Here is a 13,774-nt window from a genome sequence, read left to right as displayed (position 1 = left end):
GGTGTTGTGGATGCTGCGAGGACCTCTCTAGGCTCAAGGAGAGACTAGGAATCAGGTTGAATTGTCCCTTCAGTGGTTAAAAAGGCTGAGCATGTCTTGGCCAGGCCGCATGTAGGGGTATTCAATATCTTGGAAAAACTGGGACAAGATGTTCAGCAGCATGTTTGATTACAGTTCGATTCCACCATTAGTGAGGAAGTACGTTAGCTTGAAAGATTTGAAAGTTGAATGGATATAGCTATGAAATATCAAAGGCAGAGAACATTAGTGAAATTTGTATCCAGATCTCCAAACGGTGGTGCTGATGCTTATTGATTCTCACTCTGCTTTCCAAACACCAATTCACACTAATATATTATTCTCAATAAACTGTACTATAATTTTGTTTCATAATCTCCTGAAAGGCACCTAATCAAATGCCAAAATGCAATACATGCATTGGTTTGCACTTCGGTACTCCACTGGTTGAAATCTCCAAAAATTCCATCAGATTTATCCTGTCATAAATCTACCTTCTCTCTGCCCACTTTATTATTTTATCATTTCCCTTCATCCTACCTTTTTACTCCATACTACATAGTTGAGGTACACTTGCTACAGTGCAGCTTGTGGGAACTGTGAAAGACACTTGCCAGCTAATCCTCAGTTACACCATTTAAAGTTGAAAGATCAAAAATTTCATGAATCACTCTAAAGAGAGGAAGACACAACTGGGGTTGATGAGGGAAGTCAAAGACAGCATAACTGCAAAAGGGAAGGCATCTAATATAGCAAAATATAGTGGAATGCTAGAGGATTTGGAAACTTTAAAAAACCAACAGTTGGCAACTTAAAAAAAGCCATAAGGACAGAAAAGATGAAATAGGAATGTAAGCTAGCCAATAATATAAAAGAGGATACCAGAAGTTTTCTTCAGATATGTAAAAAGTAAAAGAGAGGCAAGAGTTGTTATCAGAATGCTGGAAAATAATGCTGGAGAGGTAGTAATAGGGAACAAGGAAATGGATGAACTGAATAAGTATTTTACGTCAGCCTTCACTGTGGAAGACACTACCAGAATGCCAGAAATTCGAGCATATCAGGGGGCAGAAGTGAGTGTAGTTGCTATTACTGACAACAAGAGATGGGAAGTGGTCCCAGTCAGTTTCACAACATGTGAGAGGTAGAGGGAATCTCAGCGGGGTTTCAGGGGATCGTGGGAATCGGGAGGGGCTAGTGAGTTTCAGAATTAGGTTCCTTATTATACAATACAGAAAATAGAACACCTCAGCACAGTGCAGGCTCTTTGGCGCACAATATTGTCCCAGCCTTTTAACCAACATAAGACCAATCCCACATAGCCTTCTATTTTTCATTCATCCATGTGCCTGTCTAGGAATTACTTAAATGTCTCCAATGAAGCTATTCCTGAATTGTTTAGCATAGGTCTTCAGGCTCCAATATCTCCTCCTTGATGGAAGTAATGAGAAGAGAACATATCCTGGAAGGAGAGGGTCCTTAATGTTGGATGCTGGCTTCTATTGCGGCTGTGGTCTCTGGTCTTAGGCTCCCCCATGACAGGAAACATCCTCTCCACATCCACTCTAACTTTCAATATTTGGAAGATTCAATGAGAACCCTCTTTTATACATCATTCAACATTAAAATATACCAATCAGTGCACATTGCATATCACCTGCAACTACTTCAGGAAAAGGATTTAGTTGGCAACAGTACATTCAATCCAACATGCTGGATAAAGGGCAAAACCTTTGACAATTTGAGAAAACAGAAGCCAACTGCTTTGCACATTTCATGCAAGACAAAATGCACCAACTGCTCAGCACCAGTGCTTTTTGGTGCAGAGTCTAAACATAGTAGGCTTCTCTGTTGAAGAGCATCCTATGCAATGTGTAGATTCATTCTTTTACTTACTGGAGTTTAGACAAAGGTTACAGGGAGAAGGCAGGAGAATGGGGTTGAGGGCAATAATAAATCAGCCATGAAGGAATGGTGGAGACGGCTTGATGGGCCAAATGGCCTAATACTGTTCCTATGTCTTATAGTCTTATGCATGTTAACATGAATAGCTTGACATAGGTTCATTTGGTCAATAAAAAAACTTTAGTTTTTCTATTAGCAATGGATGTGATAGATAGCGGGCCAGTGGTGTAGTGCCAACCGCATTGGACTTCAAGGCCAGTGGTCCCAAGTTCGAATCCGGCTGGCTCCTTTCACACTTTCTATCTGTGCAGGGCTGAGCATTGAGCTAGAAACCTGGCATCGTTAAAAAAAAAACAGATAAGTGTTAAAGAAATGGTAAGGCCGCTGGCCCAATGTGCCATAAGGTGTGGAGAGGAACAGCAATGGATATGATAGATCTGGAATTCTTTTATCAAAGTGTAATATTTAGGAAGATAGGAATGTGGTATTTTGTAAGTTGAGCTGAGAAAAAATCTCAAATGGAAAAAATGGCAGAGAACAACTGTCACACAACACACACAAAGTGCTGGTGGAACACAGCAGGCCAGGCAGCATCTACAAGGAGAAGCACTGTCGACGTTTCGAGCCGAGACCCTTCGTCAGGACAACTGTGTTTTTTTTAATACATGTTTAGGGATTTCTATTCAATTTGTAATTAACATGAAAGATTTTCAGAAATCTAACTGGAAAATTCTTGAAAACATGCTTGCATTAACTGAAACATTTGTCTTTCTTAGCCAAACAAGATACATACAAACCAAATAAAGCCATTGAACAAATAAACGAACATTTGAGCATCATGATACTTCTTAATCTTCATAAGTTTCTAAATAATTTAATGATTTTAATGTAAATGATTTTAACTCCATGTATTTAGTTCTCACCTGTAATCTTAATTCAGACAGCAGTACAGTTACAACCAAACAGAAAGCTGTTGGTTCAATACTCACTATTGCACAGAAGGAGGCCACTTAGCCCCTCAGGTACTCCTCAGCTCCTGTCAAACAATCACATCTGTCCCATTCTTTTTCAACCCATATTTTCTCTTGAATGCCCATTGTCTCCTTTGACCGTTTTTGCCACTGACAGAAGCTAGTGGGAAATCAGTGTAGCCAATTAACCTTTTGGATGTGGGAGAAACAAGAGAACTCATGTTCACAAGGGAAATACACAAATGCCATGCAGTCTGAACTCCAGTTCAGAAAGCAAACTCAGTTTTATGGTGATATACTACAAGACCACCAGTTGCACCTTAGTTGAAACTTTAAATGTGATTTGAACTCACACTGCTGAGTAAGTGCCACACTATTGGTAATCACATCTCCACAAGGTTCTGCTTATTTTTGTTGTTTCAAAGCATCAACTGATGCATGTTAAAGAACTCATTGCAAAATCTGAGGAACTTGAAATTCTACTGATATTCAAAGTAACACTGCTCCCTCAAATGACAATGTGATATAATTGCAAAATAATAAAGGACTTTTCAACATTTTTCTTCTGATTTCCAGAGCAGGAAAAAATCTTCTCCTATTTGCTTCCATAGACGTGGTGTCATGACTCCACCAAAAAACATTAAATTCATACCCTTTGAAATGCTAGAATACTTGGCAGTAGTCATGTAAAAACATCCTAATCTAGTAATTATTTGTACAATATTGATATTATTTAATGTGAATTCTACAAAAGGCTAGATGCTGCCCTAGTATCCTTCCTTACTTGGGGCATTCTGAACTGCATTCCAACATTTGGAGTGTTGATAAGAATGAAAAAGGAAGAGGAAGTGAGATAATATCAAGCTGTGGAAAGTTTGACAATTGTGAATGAAAATGAGTTCGCATTAGTGATTAAAATGAAGGCACGGTACAGGTTCAGATAGCAAGTTGTGAGGCAGAGAAAAACTTGTTGCTAGTGGATTGAGATGAAGATTTTAGCAGAATTTGAGCTAATGTTGGGTTTATTAAATAAATAATGTTGTTTCCAAAATCCATGGATTGACCAGAAGGTTTAGAGTAACTAAGAATAAACAATGGTTCGAACAAATGTTCACAAATCTAATTGGGACTTACAAAAGACAATGGAGGTTTACTTAAAAATTTTCAAAGTGGGGTTTTAAAAGAAGCAATAGAGCAGATATAGATATAGAAAGATTGGGTAAAATGACAAAAAGACTAACAAAATGCCACAAACAGGATTATAAAAATTGGATTCACATGAAAATGTAACTGCATGGTAGTGTAGTGGTTTGTGCAATTGCTTTACAGTGCCAGCAATCACCATTCAGCCTTCAATTCCCATCATTCTTTACAAAGAGTTTGTACATTCACACTGTGACAACGTGGGTTTTGTGGTGAACTGCATATACCTGTCTGGGCACGCCCCCTGCTGACTGCTCCTGTGGCACCTCCCACAGACCCCTGTATAAAGGCGATTGGAGGCACTGCTCCTTCCTCAGTCTCCAGGATGTTGTATAATGGTCTCTTGCTGCTGACAGTGCTTTCTTCCAGCTAATAAAAGCCTATCTCTCGCCTCACGTCTCCGAGAGTTATTGATGGTGCATCAGGTTTCCTCTGTGTTTTTCTTTCCCCCCCCCCCCCCCCACCACACTCCAAAGATGTATGCTTGGCTTAGTGTTAGAAAATAGTGGGCAGGCTATGTTAGTGCCAGAAGCATGCTGACAATTGCAGGCTGCCCACAGCACAAGCTTTACTGATCTGATTTCAACCAAAACAATGCTATTCGCTGTCTGTTTTGACATTTACACATGTACAGATAAAGTTAATCTTTGAAGATCTCGAATCTTTAAAACACTCACAGCTTAGGAAGGACTAAAAAGACACAGTAAGGTCTGGAGTAAGGGGTAAAAATGCTTATATTTTTAACTGTTGGAACAGCATCATAGAAGCATAGAAAACCTACAGCACAATACAGGTCCTTCGACCCACAAAGCTGTGCCAACCATGTCCTTACCTGAGAAATTACCTAGGGTTACCCACAGCCCTCTATTTTTCTGAGCTCCATAACCCTGTCCAGGAGTCTCTTAAAAGACCCTTTTGTATCCACCTCCACCACCATCGCTGGCAGCCCATTCCACACACTTACCACTCTCTGCATAAAAAACTTTCTCCTGACATCTCCTCTGTACCTACTTCCAAGCACCTTAAAACTGTGTCCTCTCGTGCTAGCCATTCCAGCCCTGGGAAAAAGCCTCTGACTATCCACACGATCGATGCCTCTCATCATATGTGCTATTTATGCTGTGTGCCATGTGCCATTGGTAATGTGTTTTGCACCTTGCCCCCAGAGGAACACTGTTTTGTTTGGCTATATTCATGTATAGTTGAATGATAATTAAACTTGAACTTGTACTTGAAGCTCATACCTCTTTTGTAGAAATGTTCTGTTTCAGACCATAATGGGTCATGGGATTTGTTATGTCCTTGCGTTTGCCCAGGTATTCTTTGCCATTGCTCGAACAGAATTGATGTAACAGCCAGCTATAAAAAGGAGTGATAATGTCATGATGTTTGGTATAAGAAGTTGATCAATCAGATGTTAGACAGTGGATTACAGGAAGACAAATATAATCACTCCAAATCTGGAGTTAACATACTGTGGACAGGAGTAAGGTCAGAGACAGGACATTGTACAAACTATTTTCAGTGAGCTTACACATCAGGAGCAGAGACTGGCTAAGTGACCGTGAGCTGTATAAATGGCCATGAAATCTTTGTTATTCAGAGATGGGCATAAATAACATGACCTGTGAGATTACCCTAGGAGTTAGAGTACAAGAGCAAGGATGTCCTTTTGCATTTGTACTGGGCCCTGGTGAGACCACACCTGGAATATTGTGTACAGTTTTGGTCTCCAGGTTTAAGGAAGGACATTCTGGCAATTGAGGAAGTGCAGCGTAGATTCACTAGGTTGATTCCTGGGATGGCAGGGCTGTCTTACGCAGAGAGATTGGAGAGATTGGGCTTGTACATGCTGGAATTGAGGAGATTGAGAGGGGATCTGATTGAAACGTTTAAGATAATTAAAAGATTTGATAGGATTGAGGCAGGAAATATGTTCCAGATGTTGGGAGAGTCCAGTACCAGAGGGCATGGATTGAGAATAAGAGGTCAGTTATTTAAAACAGAGTTGAGGAAGAGCTTCTTCTCCCGGAGAGTTGTGGAGGTGTGGAATGCACTGCCTCGGAAGACGGTGGAGGCCAATTCTCTGGATGCTTTCAAGAAGGAGCTAGATAGATATCTGATGGATAGGAGAACCAAGGGATATGGGTACAAGGCAGGGACTGGATATTGATAGTGAATGATCAGCCATGATCTCAGAATGGCGGTGCAGACTCGAGGGGCCGAATGGGCTACTTCTGCACCTATTGTCTATTGTCTATAGACGCAGTTATAAAAACCAGTATTTAATATGATTAAAAGATTCTTGTAGTAAGTAATATCATCTAAATAAGATATAATTATATATCATAAATATATATTTGATAAATAAATAAGTAATAAGACTAGCCTGACTACTTGTGATGCCATTTCCTACAAATGTTGTACTTGTATTCCTAAGTCTTTCTGTTTCATTACATTCCTCAGTGGCTTACCATTCATAGTACAAGTCCTCTGTTGGTTTGGCTTTCCAAAGTGCATCACCTCGAAATTATCTGTATTAAAATCCATTTGTCACTCCTTAACTGCATCAGTAGGGAGTACCTAGCACAACCAATGGTTTGTCAGAGCAGTATTTGTCTTCTCTGTCTCAGTTTACTGATGACTTTTCCTCTTTTTGTTTGTGTCATCTAATGTACCATTTTTGTCAATATTATGGAAATGCTTTTCTTCTTTCATCTCGGGGCGAAAGTGATCGTGATGGGGAGTGATATAGGTAGTATCAGCATTCACAGCAGCTTTCTCATGAAACATTGTCATACAAGATAAGATTATGGCAGTTGACAAAGCATAGTCAACATGAGTGTTTAAAGAATAGCCTGAAAGTGTAAAGGGAGACAGGCTTGGATTGAAGTGTATAAAAATAATTCCAGAAAAGAAAGGGTTTTGACAGTTGAACTTAAAAGCAAGCTAATATTTCCATGGGTAAGTATAGAATAGCTAACTAAAGGTCAGCAGGTAGATGCAGCAAGAAGACAGGATGACAATTTGCAAGTTACTGGGAGAATATCAAATAAGGGGATATAGTTACCAGTTAAGGAAGCAATCATTTAAAACTGAGTGCATATGAATTCTCTGGATCTCTGCAAGCATCTAAAAAGGATATAATTTTGAGGGTATTCGGGACCAAGGGCAAATAATAGGAACGTTGAGGTTGGGAGTGTATCAGTATGTTCATTTTGAATGGCAGGACAGGCTCAAGGGGCTGAGTGGCCTCCTTCTGCTCCAGTCCTCCTGTACTTTTGTGTCCTTGGCAAAAATATAGTCTCCATTGTTGAGATACCAAAATTAAAGCTTAAACATGTCCAAAATTAGAGGAGCGACGAAAACTCAGAATTAAGAGCCCAAGGAGATTATAGAAAAAGATCGTGGAAAGCTTTAAATTGAGTTGTTGATTTGAAATATAGATCAAAAAAGATGATGGGTAACTTAATACAAGTTAGGATATGAGCAGCAGGGATTTGAATGACTTTATATTCACAGAGGATGAAATAAAAGAATATGACCAGGATTGGATTGGAACAGATATTCAAAAGAAATAAAGCCTAAAGAGGCAAGGTCAAAATGGGTGTAAAGTGATCGTCTTTGGAGTAACATAATTAGGTGATCTGAAGCTTAGCTCAGGATCCAGCAGTCCAGTTCATTTTCCAACATTATTAAGTAGAGAAAAGGTATTGATGGCAAATGAGTAGCATTTTTAACTGTGACCTGCATCTGTGCCTTTAGATTTCTCAAAATTTAGCTGAAGGAAATTCATGCATCCAGAATGGGCTGTTAGAGAAGCTATCCGAAAATATCAAAGAGGATGCGGTATGGGCTTCATCTGTGTACATATAGAACATGTCAAATGTATTTTCAAGTGTTGTTGTGAGGGGCAGGATACACAAGAGAAATCCTGAACTAATTCCTGGGGTGATAGTGTAGACACTAAAATAAGCTTATGCTGCTGATCCTCTGCACGTGATGAATAGATAAGGTAATCAGGCAAATACAGTTATAGTCAACGGAAATACAGTGGAGAGATGTTAATGGAAGACATTGTGATTAGCTGCTTAGGGTAGAAAACAAAGTTGGGGGAGAAATTACACAATCAATGTAGATGTAATTACTGGTTTAAATGGGAGCTGTTTCAGTGATGGGATGGAGAAATCTCAATTATGGGATTCAAACAAGGAGTTTCTTGTAAGGTTACCATGGATTTGGGAAGTTTCAACACTTCAGGGAAGGAAGGAATGTTGTGGATGGGGCAATAGCTAATAAGGATAGGACAGAAACAAGATAGCTTTTTCAGGTGTGCTGGCAGCAGATTTGAAGGAGTAGGGACCACAGGACCATGTATCAACAGACTTGCAAACAGGAAGAGAAGTTTGGTGAAGCAGCAATTTGGAAGGTAGAGGACTGAGGGAGCAGGAAGTGGTCCCTTCAAAAATCTGAATCTGTAGAAGCTATGAAGGAAAATAAAAGACAGTGGAGAATTCTGATTTAACGCAAAAACTGGAGGGAACTTAATGAGATTGGCTCAGTGTGTCAAGGAGGAGTGAAGAAGCAGAGGCAGCTGGCTTCATATATATAAGGGAATGTATATTATATATAAAATATAATCACAATATTGAAGTTGTATTTCATCACTGAAAATTCAAGCGCGATTTTCAATCACAGGAATGCCACAACTATATTTCCTTACTCATTTTAACCAGTCCTATGCTACGTCCACTAAAATGGTGCTTAGCTGATTAACACCGTATGTGACAGACCAGAAAACTAAAATTTTATGCCAATTCATAAACTGTAGAAATATTATCTCAGCTTTCATCTTAACAGGAGCCAATATAATTTTACAGTGTTTTGAAGCATATTTTTAGAAACATCTATTATTTTTCTTGCTGACTTGAATTGAAATAATAATTGGGTGAGAAATGAAAAGATTCTGACACACAGCCATCCATTTTAAACTAAAATTCATCTGTGTTTTATTTATCTACTTGGTTGTTCTTGCAAATTTTATTTCTTAAACCTACAGCCTTGCTTTTTATCAGTACCATAATATACAGCCTGTAAATGATCTGAAGACTACTTTAACAACCTATATCCATCACTTTCCTTACTAAGACTGGATATTTGTTATCCCAGAATTTAAGAACAGAAAAAAAAAGACATACAGTCACTCGGGCTTTCTCTACCATTCAATAAGATCAAAGATGAGCTGACCTTGGCTTCAACTGAACTTTGTATGTTCATGGTCTTCTGCTGCTGTGGACCAACCTTGTCAAGGTTTGATGTGTTGTGCATTCAGAGGTGCACTTGTACATACCACTGTTGTAACACATGGTTATGTGAGTTACTGTTACCTTCCCGTCAACTTGATCCAGTCTGGCCTTTCTCCTGTATGAAAATCCCAGGAAAATAGGACCAATCAAGTGTGACAGTGGAAAAGTGTGTATGGAACCAGAGGAGATAGCAGAGGTACTGAATGAGTACTTTGCTTCAGTATTCACTCAGAAAGAGGGTTTTGGCGATTGTAGGGATGACTTATAGTGGAATGAAAAGCTTGAGCATGTAGATATTAAGAAAGAGGATATGCAGCTTTTGGAAAGCATCAAGTTGGATAAGTCACCAGAACTGGAGGAGATATACCCCCGGCTACTGTGGGAGGTGAGGGAGGAGATTGCTGAGCCTCTGACGATGATCTTTGCATCATCAATGGAGACGGGAGAGGTTCCAGAGGATGGGAGGGCTGTGGATATTGTTCCATTATTCAAGAAAGGGAGCAGAGATAGTCCAGGAAATGATAGTTACCAGTGAGTCTTCAGTGGTTGGTAAGTTGATGGAGAAGATCCTGAGAGGCAGGATTTATGAACATTTGGAGAGGCAATAATATGATTAGGAATAGTCAGCATGGCTTTGTCAAAGGCAGGTCGTGCCTTATGAGCCTGATTGAATTTTTTGAGGATGTGACTAAACACATTGAAGGTAGAGCTGTAGATGCAGTGTATATGTATTTTAGCAAAGCATTTGATAAAGTACCCCATGCAAGGCTTATTGAGAAAGTAAGGAGGCATGGGATCCAAGGGGGCTTTGCTTTGTGGATCCTGAACTGGTTTGCCCACAGAAGGCAAAGAGTGGTAGTAGACAGGTCATAGTGACCAGTGGTGTACCACAGCGATCTGTTCTGGAACTCCTGCTCTTCATGATTTTTATAAATGACCTGGATGAAGAAGTGGAGGGACGGGTTAGTAAATCTTCTGATGACACAAAGGCTGAAGGTGTTGTGGATAGTGTGGAGGGCTATCAGAGGTCATAGCAGGACATTGATAGGATGCAAAACTGGGCTGAGAAGTGGCAGATGGAGTTCAACTCAGATAAGTGTGAGGTGGTTGATTTTGGTAGGTCAAATATTATGGCAGATTTAGTATTAATGGTAAGACCCTTGATAGTGTGGAGGATCAGGGGATCTTAGGGTCTGTGTCCAAAGGACACTCAAAGCTGCTGTGCAGGTTGACTCTGTGGTTAAAAAAGCATATGGTGCATTAGACTTCATCAATCATGGGTTTGAGTTTAGGAGCCCAGAGGTAATGTTACAGCTATATAGGACCCTGGTCAGACCCCACTTGGAGTACTGTTCTGAGTTTTGTTTACCTCACTTTAGGAAGAATGTGGAAACCATAGAAAGGGTGCAGAGGAGATTTACAAGGATGTTGCCTGGATTGGGGAGCACGTCTTATGAGAATAGATTGTGTGAACTCAGCCTCTTCTCCTTGGAGTGATGGAGGATGAGAGGTGACCTGATAGAGGTGTATAAGATGATGAGAGGCATTGATAATGTGGGTAGACAGAGGCTTTTTCCCAGGTCTGGAATGGCTAGCACGAGAGGGCACAGTTTTAAGATACTTGGAAGTAGGTAGAGGAGACATCGGGGTAGGCTTTTTTTAAACATGGAGAGTGGCGAGTACGTGGAATGGGCTGCCAGTGACGGTGGTGGAGGCGGATACGATAGGGTCTTTTAAGAGGCCCCTAGACAGGTACATGGAGCTCAGAAAAATAGAGGGCTATGGGTAACCCTAGGTAATTTCTAAGGTAAGGACATGTTAGGTGCAGCTTTGTGGGCTGAAGGGCCTGTATTGTGCTGTAGGTTTTTTATGTTTCTAGGTTTCTAGATCAGGAATTTTTGTATTATTCAAACCATCTCATCTTGGATTACATTTCTTCACCATTTTGATATTTGATCTGAACAGCAAATGAACCTCTTTCTTCTGACATTTTACAGCTGTTGATAGTCCTACCTGAAGGTATATTACTACCAACTGGACTGGAGTGTTGTGAAGAGAGTTGGGGAAAAAACCTTACCACTTCTCTTTCAAATAAAAATGAAATTACCCAAAAAGCCCTATAGATTGTAAATAATGAAAAATGATGCTGTGAATTAAATTAAAATCAATCCCATAAACTTAAAGTTTAAAAATGAAAACTATCAACTCCAAAGATTGTAATAAAGCCTGCATATAATTCCTTTCGACCTTCTGTTTCACACTGGGAAAGTACATGTTCAACTGTTTCATAATAGTGGCAAAACCTACACAATGCAGATTGATCTTTTCCAACAAGCATTACATGCCCAAAACCAAGTTGTGTCAAAATAACTTCTTCCCTTCTTTTACCCCCTTCTCCCATAAACCTAACAGTATTATGTATTCTATAAAGGTGTCTCTCCCTATGCCCATTATCACACATCTTACCATAACCCCCTAATTATTAACCTGTCAGCTTCTGATTTGGTATGTGAAAGGTCTAGATCTACTGTTGAACTTTGGACAGCATCCTTAGCAAAACAATCAACCCACTCATTTGCCTCAAAACCTCTATGTGCAAGGACCCATAAGGAGCAAACATAAACCAATACTTTGTATCCGAAATAACATTTGATGAGCTTCCATCAGTAAATCTGACCTACTGCTAGAATTGCCTGTTTTAAGCCTCATCAAAACTGGAAGGGAATCCAAACAAACTACCATTTAACATACTCCACCCACAGTAAGCCTAAAATGATGGGAACCAATTCTGCTGATAAATGGTTAGTAAGTCATTCCTTCATCATTACCTGCAATTCAAGCATGAAAACAGCCACACCAACATTCCCAGTTAATCCATCCATAAAAATGATTAACATATATTAATTTTCCTTGATATATTCATAAACCAACAGCCTCTCGGGCATAACAGAATCCTTAGACTTTATTAAATCATGTAATCTAAAATCAACTAAAGTCATTGGGGTGAAAAAAAAAACAAGCTGATGTTACTGAGAAAGCTACAGTAGGACATATGGCAAAATCCAACAAACCCATATTCCCAGTGTGGTAAGAGTCCAGCCACCCAAAGTTATAAACACTCTTCTTGTGACATTCCCACCATTCCTATAACACACCTTTAGATAATAATCATCTCTTTGCCCCCTCAAATTAATCCAGTAAACTTCAACCTCCATAATTGTAAGAGCAAATTGTCCCATTTCAACCAGAAAAGCTGAAACAGGGGGTTGGCCTTATTGCATGAGGACACATTTTTATAGTCTGTGCTTGTTTAACATCCAAACACTTTAAAGTTGAAGTTGAAACTGACCCATAAGCCACACAGCCAGAATCGAGAACAAATCTAATTAGATATAAATGGTCCACAAAGATTTTCATGTAGCACCCCAAGAATGCTTACAGAAACACCTGAGAATATTTAATGCTCCTTAACATTTAGCAAGTATTTTACTGATTATGGCATTTCCATGTTAGCCTGTTATCCATCCACATGCCTAGAAATCTTATCACCAACACTTCAAGAATTTGACCATATAATTTTATATCGAATGCAGGTCTTTTAATCCTCTTTAACAAACACAGAACTTGAGATTTAGCTACCAAAACCTTAAATCCCCATCTATTTCCCCACCATTCAAACTTATTAATTGCTAATTGCAACAAAATGCAGTAAAATTAAAATTTCTACCTCTGATCCATAAAGCTCCATCATCTGCATCTAACAATTTACCCACCCCAGTACCTAACTCAGAGAAAATATTATTAATCATAATAATAAAGGACTACAAACACTGCCTTTTGGGGCCCAATTTTCTACCTCATAGAAACCCAAATATACCATGCCCACCCTTAACTGTATAGATCATCCAAATAAAAAATCTGAAAATATTATACTATCTCCTCCTCACTAATTTCTGTAGTTTAATCAAAAGTCCTTCCTTCCGTAACATATCATGCCTTTTTAATATCAAAATGTATTATTATAATTTTTAGTTACCGGTGCTTTTGTGATATCATCTTCCAAACAAAAAACTGAATCCAAAGTCATTCTGCCCTTCCAAAATCCACTCTGATAAAACACTATATCACCACTTTTCTAAAATAAAATTAAAACACTATTATCATTTGTTCCATAAATTTGCATAAATGAGAGATTAACGATATAGGCATATAACTCAAAGGATCCAAAAGGGGTTTCCTAGATTTTAGAATAAGCACTGCTACTGCCATTTTCCATGAGGAAGGAAAATAACCTATGCTCCAAATGTGATTCAAAAGATTTGATATCATCTCAAGAGAGTTGTCAGTCATATGTTCAATCATACAATAACA

The sequence above is a fragment of the Hypanus sabinus genome, chromosome 9, assembly GCF_030144855.1.
Source record: "Hypanus sabinus isolate sHypSab1 chromosome 9, sHypSab1.hap1, whole genome shotgun sequence".
Classification (NCBI taxonomy): Eukaryota; Metazoa; Chordata; class Chondrichthyes; order Myliobatiformes; family Dasyatidae; genus Hypanus; species Hypanus sabinus.
The sequence above is the reverse complement of the archived record's forward strand: the minus strand, read 5'-3'. Positions refer to the sequence as shown.